Consider the following 9,179-nt stretch of genomic DNA (forward strand, 5'->3'; position numbering starts at 1 on the left):
GAAGGACATGGACACGGAAAGCTTTGGCATGAACTCGTTTTGTGGGTGTCAGATAATAGATGAGAGACACAAGCTGAACAGAGAACGTGAAGGGGGATTTGATGGCTTTCCCAACTTGGATCTGGATCCTCAGTGGAACCATTTGTCGCACGCACACAAAGGAGAGGAAGAAGAAAAACAGACACTTGGATTTTGAAGCTTGTGTCGGTCACAGAAGAGGCAGCATCTTATTTTCTCCCGGGGGCTCAAAGCGGTCTTTTACCGCTGTCACTTCCCGTTAACGTGACTCATTTTTCAGGCCTGGCGAGAAGTGACAGCGAGATGTGCGAGAGCTGGGAATGAGTGGGTGTGAGCATCAGTGGAGAATCCGGTGTTTAAAAGCACACTTCTAACCTACACGTCGTCTGAGGGAACAGAACAAAACGCCAGGCCCCATCTTCAGAGCAGCGGGCTGAGAGATGAACCCGGGTCGTAGATTGTGTGTTCGTAAAGTCATGTTGAGACGATTTTTACGCTCACAAAGATCCAAAATGTTAAAGCAGCAGCACAACAGATAAACGGACATCACACAAAGCAGCTAATTACCAGTAATAACGGAATTCATGACGTCACACACAGTCCAGTATTAACCTGCTTCAGGAGGCTCAGATGTCTAAACCAGTCTGAGCTCTGTTCCCTCTTTCTGACTTGAGTCCAGCACCTTATGTGGGAGATTCCTTTGGCTGATCGCATTTGTGATCCCACCGTGATCCCACTCTTTGAGTCTTTACTTTATCAAACGATTATTGATGAACTTACTGTTGCTAATGCGGCCGAACATCAACAAGGACAAAAGTCATCGAGTAATAAATCTCTTCATAGCATCATCATGTGATCATGGAGCGAAGATGAATCAGTGCAGAGCACCGATCTAGATATAGTTAGTCAGACCTGCGGGACCTCCACTCAGCCTCCACTCAGCCTCCACCGCACAGCCTTCAGTCAGTGATCCGGGCCTCTAAGTGCCAGACTGCTTTTCTAGACATTTCTCCTCATGTATTATACGTTACATCACATCCCTCTCATGCACGTATCAGGGCTCTGTCCCATGTGAATAAGCAGTTTGTCTCCGGGCCTGGGACGTGTCGTGTTGTGGCTCTGCTTCCTTCGTGGATGTGCATGCAGCCTGATGTCGCCGCTGCTGGGTTCTGTATTTCTGAGCGTCTCTGTCAAGTGCTTGTTAATTACGAGGAAGAGACGCTCGTGCAGCCCCGCGCACACGCACGCACAACCACGCTTCCTCCAGTAACACATCGCTGAAACGTGATGTTACTCCCCGTGTGTCTCACTTTGGATGCTCTGTTGATGGGAGCTTGCTAACTGCTTCAAACCTGTGCACAAATGATCCACTCAAACCAGGAGGAGATGAAGTATTCAGTTCCACGATATTGTTTAGAAAATGCGGCCATCGTTGAGCTGCAGTTAATAAATATGCATATTAACGTTTTATATTTTTTAATGAATTGAAAAGAAAAGTGTTTAAATGTCTGTTAGCAGCCAGAGACGCTGATGTTCATCAGCGAGTTCGTTTTTCTGCAATAGCTTAATACGTAGAAGTTGATGCTTCCTGCTTGTGGCTGTTTTGCCAATAAGCAATTTTATCATTAAGCCAGTTGGTAAAAAAAAAAGAACGTATGACTTAATCTACTTACACTCAAACACTTTCACAGTCTGCACTAGTTAGATTTGAACATGTGTGTTTCACTTTGGAATTAGGATGATGGTCTTTCTAACACTGTCTGCTCTCAGTTAAAATGTGACAGGTGGTTGATCTGAGTCACGTCCCACTGATGTTGTTATTGGGTTCATATTATCTTTATATTATATATGTATGCAGCACCATCGAACGAATGGGAGAAATGGAAGAAAGCTCAGGGAGAGCAACAAACATTTTCCAACAGCTTTGACCTTATTGTGAGTGTTTCAGCTGCGTCCTTCAGGTGAAGGAAGAACGTGAGCGCTCGGCCTCAGTCTGCCGCTGGTTTTACACCAGATTCTGTGACCTTCTGGAAACTTCAGAGATTCACTGAACAGATCTTCTCCGAATCCCATCTCAGCTTCTGTCCGTGGATTCGCTGCATTAACGTGTTCTGGCAGTGTGTTAAAGTGGGGGTGTCACAACTGAGGCTGAATCACCACGTTCACTCCCACTGTTTGCATCACCTCAGGCAGGACACAGCTGCTGCGCTGTGTCCACCACAGCAGACTGAGCTTGGTCCAATAAGTGAACCAATATAAAGATAAGAAGCGTGTGATGAGTCAGACAGTGCGCGTCCAAATCACACGCTCTCTTTAAGATTCTCGGCTTTTTCTCTTTTGCTGGATCACGAAGATGTTAAAAACTTTTCCGACTCTTGTGTGTTTGTAGATCGCATGTGGTCATACAGTCAAAATGAAAGAAGGTGAGGTTTTGCTGAAAAAGCCTCAGGTTTCCTGTAAAGTCGCCCTTTTTTTCCTGAAAGTGTATTTTTACACTGGTCAGAAGAAGCTGGCCTCTGCAGGACTGGACAAATCTCAGGCTGCTTTTTGTCTCTTCTATCTTTTTGTCCCCACTGGTCCTTCTTTGTTTGGATTAGGCTCAACTGTGAAAATGCATGTTTGCACTATATGAAGAGCCCGTGACTCTTCTGAAAGATGCAATAGATGGATGCTGATCATAATTCTGCCAGCTACATCCAGTCCAGCTGAAACGAGGCTAATGCAGATGGCGTTTCTCATTTCTACTGTCAAAATGGGTTTGTGTTCGCTGTATTGATGCACGACGATGAGTCTGATTCTCAGACACGAGGGACACAACTTGTCGTAAATCACTGCATCCATCCTTGCACGTGATCCACAGCCTCACTGTCACATCAATGTGTCGTTTCCTGTGATCTTCATTCTAAGATGCTGGAAGCTCGCAGCAACTCTCCCTCCTGCTGAATTAACTCAGCCTACACATGATCACAGCCACGTTCTCCACAGCAAACATATGATTTGACCGAATGTGCGCGCGTCGGCGCTCCGTGGCAGCTCGGGGCAGGAAGCTGCATCCTGCTCGTGAGGAGCAGTGTTTCACATCATCTCTGCGTCCTCCCACCCCGAGTGCAGACTGAGCTCAGCTTCACTCATGTTTATCAGCTGGGGACATGTAGCGCTGGGGGCGCGCGCGTTCTGTGTTGCATTCTCACACAGCAGCGTCGCTCCCGGTACAGAGATAAACACGAGGCTCCTCTGTTCCACATTTACGCGTCCTCTCTCCCTCTGCCCTTCGCTCCGCAGCTCTCTCCTCCCCTGGGAGCAGGGATCAGGAATAATGGGCGCCGTGCCAAGCGGTGCCATTTCCTGAAGGTCAGTGTGTTGTGCTAATTGCAGTGTGAAGGGGATTAAAGGAGCCGATTTAACAGGCACAGAAAGTCACACGTGCAGCACATTTCTGAGACCATTTTAAGAAACAATTTCGCGTTTGTCATTTAAGTGCAGCATGAGACCAAGCTGCGACCACCACAGCTACAAGCTGCAGCATCAGGAGAAAAAAGGCAGCACCACCTCCACCTCTTCCTGGTTCATGTTATGGCTCACAGATTTTAGCTGGAGTGGGAGATTATTAGATTTCTGCTTTTCCACAGCTCCACTCACTGTCCACAGACTTTTGTCGTGAACAAATGACACATGTGACATACATGTGACATACATGTGACCTGGGGAAGCAGGTTCCTCTGATCTCCTGTGCTGATCACAGCAGAAAGCACCGACTCGAGTGGGCGCAGTAATTCTGACACGTGGAAAGGAGGAAGTTAGTGATGGAGTGAGAAAGTCTTTGCTGGGAAGAGGCCGAGGCGGGAGGTGGCACCACAACGCCCAGGACTGTCCCGACCTTCAAGTCCAGTGTGAAATGTTTGATTTTATCCGTGAACATTCAACCGTGTTTATTATTGTAACCATAGCAACAAAGAGTTTGTTATTTTAATTTGGAAGTTCATCCTAAATCATCACGCATCAGTTTGTGCAGCTGTCCAACCCCCTGTCAACGTGAAACCTCAGAGACCCCAGTGACGAGTCAGTGCGTCCTGTCCTGCCTTTCACAGCGTGAAGCATCAGCTGATTCCTTTTTTTATTTAATGGTGGAAACTATTCTTAGCAGCAGCATAGATATTTCTGTCCTCTGCTGATGCACGTTCTTTAAATAGTCCTCTGTGTTCCTCGGTTCACTTCACGTTTTCTTCCTCATTTGTGTTTCCTCTTCACTTCCTCTGCCTCGCTTCCTGTTTTAACATGTAAAGCAAATGGCCACCGATCTTGTTATCAACTCCATCCTGAAGCAAAGTGCTCAGTCACACGGGCTCTTAACCTCCAGAAACCTGGGCATCATTAAAGAAAACTCTCAAATGTCTGGCAACAGGCCTGTGACCCAATTTTAAAGCCAGACGTGGTGTAAAGGCTGATGCAGAGAAACACAGGGTGCAGCAGAGGAGTTATCCAGCTATAATGGTTAAATTAGGTTAATTAAGCGTAAACTCTCATAATCCAGTTTCCCTTTCCAGCCGTTATAGTTTTATTTGTATCAAATAAACAACACTATTCTGTAGTTTCATAAATAAATGATCTTTTTTCAAATGAAGCCTAAAAGGCAGATGAAAAAAATGATTGAATTAATATTATTATTCTGTTTAACAATATTTTATTCACAATTCAGAGCAACTTTACTCAATAGAAAACTCTATTATACAGTAAAGTTAAGCTGAGGTAACAGAATCACACAGTACTTCAGTAATTGTGAAAGTACTAGCTCCAAAATGTACCTGAGTACCACAGTCGTACCACTTGATGTTCTCTACTCAAGTTATATTTGAAACTATATTCTGATAAATATACCTACGGTCCAAAAAGTGATTTATCTGAATTAGCGATAAATAAGAAGCATTTTAAACACCGTCGAACTTAATGATGTTGGTAAAATGAATATAAGTCCATTCAGTTCATCCGGTGAGTTCAGTGTCGCCACAGTGGATCATTGTCCGCATCTTGATTTGGCAGTTTTTACGCCGGATGCCCTTCCTGACGCGATTCCTACCGGGCTTGGACCGGCACTGCACAGCTGGGGATGGGAATTAGAGACACTTTGACATATAGCCGGGACCGCGATTATTAAATATTCTCAAATATTACCCGCCTGTAATATCACATACAAATACCTGTAATACCACTAACAGCTTGATTGACACACGACTCTCTCTGAGCTAAAAGCAGCACCCAGACGTATGGAACCTGAAACAACAGAGTTCATCAACGGTTTGTGCACATGTTGACATGTTTCCATGGTAACCAGCGAGCAACAATAAATTCTACAACACATTTGCTAACTCATATTTGCCACGGGCACCGTGAGTGAAACCCTGCTCCTCAGCTACAGCCCACAGGTTCCCAGGAAACAGCCTAAATAAAAGCACCGTTAATAGCAGCGCCGAGATCGATCCAAGAACGTGACTGAGGTCTACGAGCTCTGTCAGGGCTGATGAGGACATGCCAGCAGCCGGGGCTCTGTGAGGCCTACAGATATAGAGGGTTAAAGCAAATGCAAACAAAGGTTCACTGGCTTTTTGCACACTTCAGATTGACAAATGGTAACAGAGTACTTTGCTCTCCAAATGTAAATGGTAAATATTCTGCACTTATATAGCACTTTTCTACCTATTGGCACTCAAAGCATTTTACACTGCTTCTTATTCACCCATTCACACTCACAACCACACACACTCACACACCGATGGGGGAGCTGCTATACAGCTGGCCAACGCTCAGCGGGAGCAACTAAGTTGGGGTTCAGTGTCTTGCTCAAGGACACTTCGACATGTGACCAGAGGAGCCGGGGATTGAACCAACAACTCTGAGATTGGTGGACAACTGCTCTACCTTCCTGCGCCACAGTTGCAAATGTGTACAGGTGTCAGGTCTGCTACAGAATGTTTAACCTCACTTTCCCTGTAAAGTAGCACACATGTCACAATCTGAGTTTTTTCTGGATCTAAAAAATTCAGACTGAGAAGCCTCTTGTCTCACACTGATGCCACAAACTGACTAGTAGTCTGTTTGGTGCATTTATTGTCTCCCGGCTTTGAATTCTGTGCACTTGGATGTCGTTACTTCATCTCATGAGATCTAATAATAACCCAGAGAGCATGTCTGCACGTCCCCTCATCACTGAGCTACACGCTGCTCCAACTGCCCACTCAACAGCTGAATGAGCAGACAGCGTTTCCATCCGTGTTGATGGATGAGGCCCACGCAGGCTTCCCCGTCAGAACTGGGTCACCTGACCGGAGAGTAATGGGTCTGTGGGACAGAGAGCAGAGAGCAGAACAGAGGCAGATGTGTGGCTGCGAGAGGAGACAGGCGAGAGACAGCTCAGTTCTTTACCCAAACACCACGGCTTTGTTAGTTTCTGCAAATAAACGCAACCACAGAATCGGGCCAAAGGTTTGCTCTCTCTGTGCTGCTGATCCATCACGGTGCAGAGCTGATTCACTGACTGCTCATTGTGTGCTGCAGGCTCCTGCTGTGGCTTTTATTTTCTCAGCTATTCAGCAAAAGTCTTCTTAAAACCACTTGAAGCCACATGATGGCCATCAGCAGCTGGCAGAAATAGGTGAGCCGGTGTTTCAGGTCAGTGCTCAATGCACAGCTGAATGCTCCATCAGTGAATCGGAGAGTCTGGGAGAAAGGAAATGACAGGATCAGGCTCCAGGAGAGAGCTGCTAATTGAGCTGAGTATCACCACAGAGAACAAAAGTCTCTCTTCAGCTTCGAGACCATTAGCAGTGTTTCTAAAGCTTTTATTCCATGGGGGGGTGTGACTGGAAAAACCAAAACAAAATGTCCTCCCACAGCTCAGTATCAGTCAAAACCTTTCGTTTCCCCCCCGCTTTGATTCTGTTTGCCATCGAGCACAGTACGGTGTCCACACCACGGGGGGAGGGGGCCCATTGTCCAGAGCCTCTGAAACTCTGAATAAGTGGCACAAACCCTTACAAAACCTGACTAAAGCATAATGTTTCTACAGTGGTACCCAGTATTTATGATTGTTTCCACGGCAACAGGTCCAACACAGCAGCTGGCGTTTTGGTGTTTTCGCGTGGCGTCGAAACCAAAGGGGTGATGGCACAGTTCTTCCATCGAAGCTCTGCGACTTTGAGCCGGTATCTTTTAGTTCTAAGCACTAGTGGTGAAAATCATCAGTATCTTTGTTCAAGTCTGTCGTTCACTTTTCCTGCTGTGTTGAGTCTGTTGTTTGGCCAAATTTTCCTTCAGACCAAAACCAGGCATTAAAAAACTGCACAGCTGAATTATTGTACGACTGACTTATCAAATTAGGATGTTTATGTGGCTCCACTGTGGCTTAATAAGCTTTTAATGTGTGAGTGATGCACTGTGAATCACATCGACACTCATTGAAGAGCCCCACTGCTAAAAGTCACTGTTTCAGTCCCTGTTTCAGTCCCTGGCAATGATGATTCAGTCTGGTCAGTTGGATGTGACTCTGGCGTGAACACTGTCGAGCTCTGAAACGCTACACATGCTCAGATGGAACTGAAATCTGAGCAGCACGTGAACACGAACAACAGTAACGTGTGTCATGTGTCAAATCCTCAACAGCTGCTCAGTTCCGATCTGTTTTCTCCAGTGTGTCAACAGCAGAGGCTTCTCTAAAAATGTTCACATCCTGGTCTTTGCATCGACCCCCGTCTCTGTCGTTGCTCCTGCTCCATGTTGTTTTTTTACCAGCTGCATAGACTCGACGCTGAACGACGACGACAGGCGACATGTGAGCGTTCTGACAGCCGTCATAGAGCCACAGGGTGGACATGGAGCAGTGGAGCGGCTTCCATGGAAAGAAAAGAGGGGAAAACTCTGGATTGGGGCAGCTGGAGGTGAAGCATTGTAGTTGGAGCCATTTGAGCCGTGATGTGAATGCAGCCTCTGTAATTTATGGAACAGGGACGTGGTTTATTTGAGCTGAACGAGCAGCAAACACTGACCCGACCAAAACTAATCACCCCACACATTCAGAGGATTTCATGGTAAAATGTTAAGTCCTGACTCTGCAGGAGCTTTATTACAGATTCTTTCCAGATGGAGCTGGAAGAAGTCTTCCCTTCACCCGTCTCCGTCTCCCGCCCATCCTCTCTTCGTCCTCCGCCCACACTGCTGCGTGTCCCACCTAATGAGGTGCTCTGCCTCAGCATGTGGGTGGCTTATAAAGGCACCAACCTGGATTCTTGTAAACGCTGTCAGACCCTCAGCTTTCTGCTTGCACACAGCTACAACATGCAGAAAGGTTTTATTGGGTTCACCTTGCTAGTACCTGGTTGGACCCTGTTTTTCTTTGAAAACTGCCTTTGCTGCATTCAACAAGGTGCTGAAAACATTCCTTAGAGAGTTTTGTCCATATTGGCAGGATAACACCACCCACGTGCTGCAGATTTGATGGGTCTTCATACATAATATGAACCTACCGTTCCACCACAACCCAAAGGGGCTGGTACTGGAGTGCGATCCGGTGACTGTGGAGGACATTTGAGCTTTGTAACATTATCCTGCTGATAGTAGCCATCAGAAGATGCGTCCACTGTGGTCATAAAGGGATTCGAACGAGTAGAATCAAAACTTTTTTCCAGTGTTCTATTGTCCAACTTTGTGAGTGCTTCTGAATTGGAGCCTCGTTTTCCTGTTCCTACCCAACAGGAGTGAAACCCAGTCGAGTTTTCTTACAGGACAAGCCCTGTTCCAGATAGCAGACCACCACACATGTTGGTGTCTTTGGTCATGGCTTAAAAATTGTTGCCACATCATGAGAATGGTTCAAAGTCTGTTGTGGTGGTATAGTGACCAAAGAGCCTGAGACAAAGTTCTAACAAAGCTGGAAAACATCAGAATGCAGCATGAAATGACTCACTGATTATAAAATCATACCTGACTCAAGCTTCCAAAGTTGGCCTGTTTACCCTGTTTACTCTTCTCCTCTTCAGACCTCAAATGTAAACTTAATAACTATCGTTTTAGGTGTTCAGATCCTCTACTCAGCAAACACACCTGTTGCAAGTTGGTAAAAAGTTGGTAAAGTTAAAATCCAGCTACTCCACAGTCACGGTGTGTTTCCTGCC

The sequence above is a fragment of the Channa argus genome, chromosome 15 (assembly GCF_033026475.1).
Source record: "Channa argus isolate prfri chromosome 15, Channa argus male v1.0, whole genome shotgun sequence".
NCBI lineage: Eukaryota > Metazoa > Chordata > Actinopteri > Anabantiformes > Channidae > Channa > Channa argus.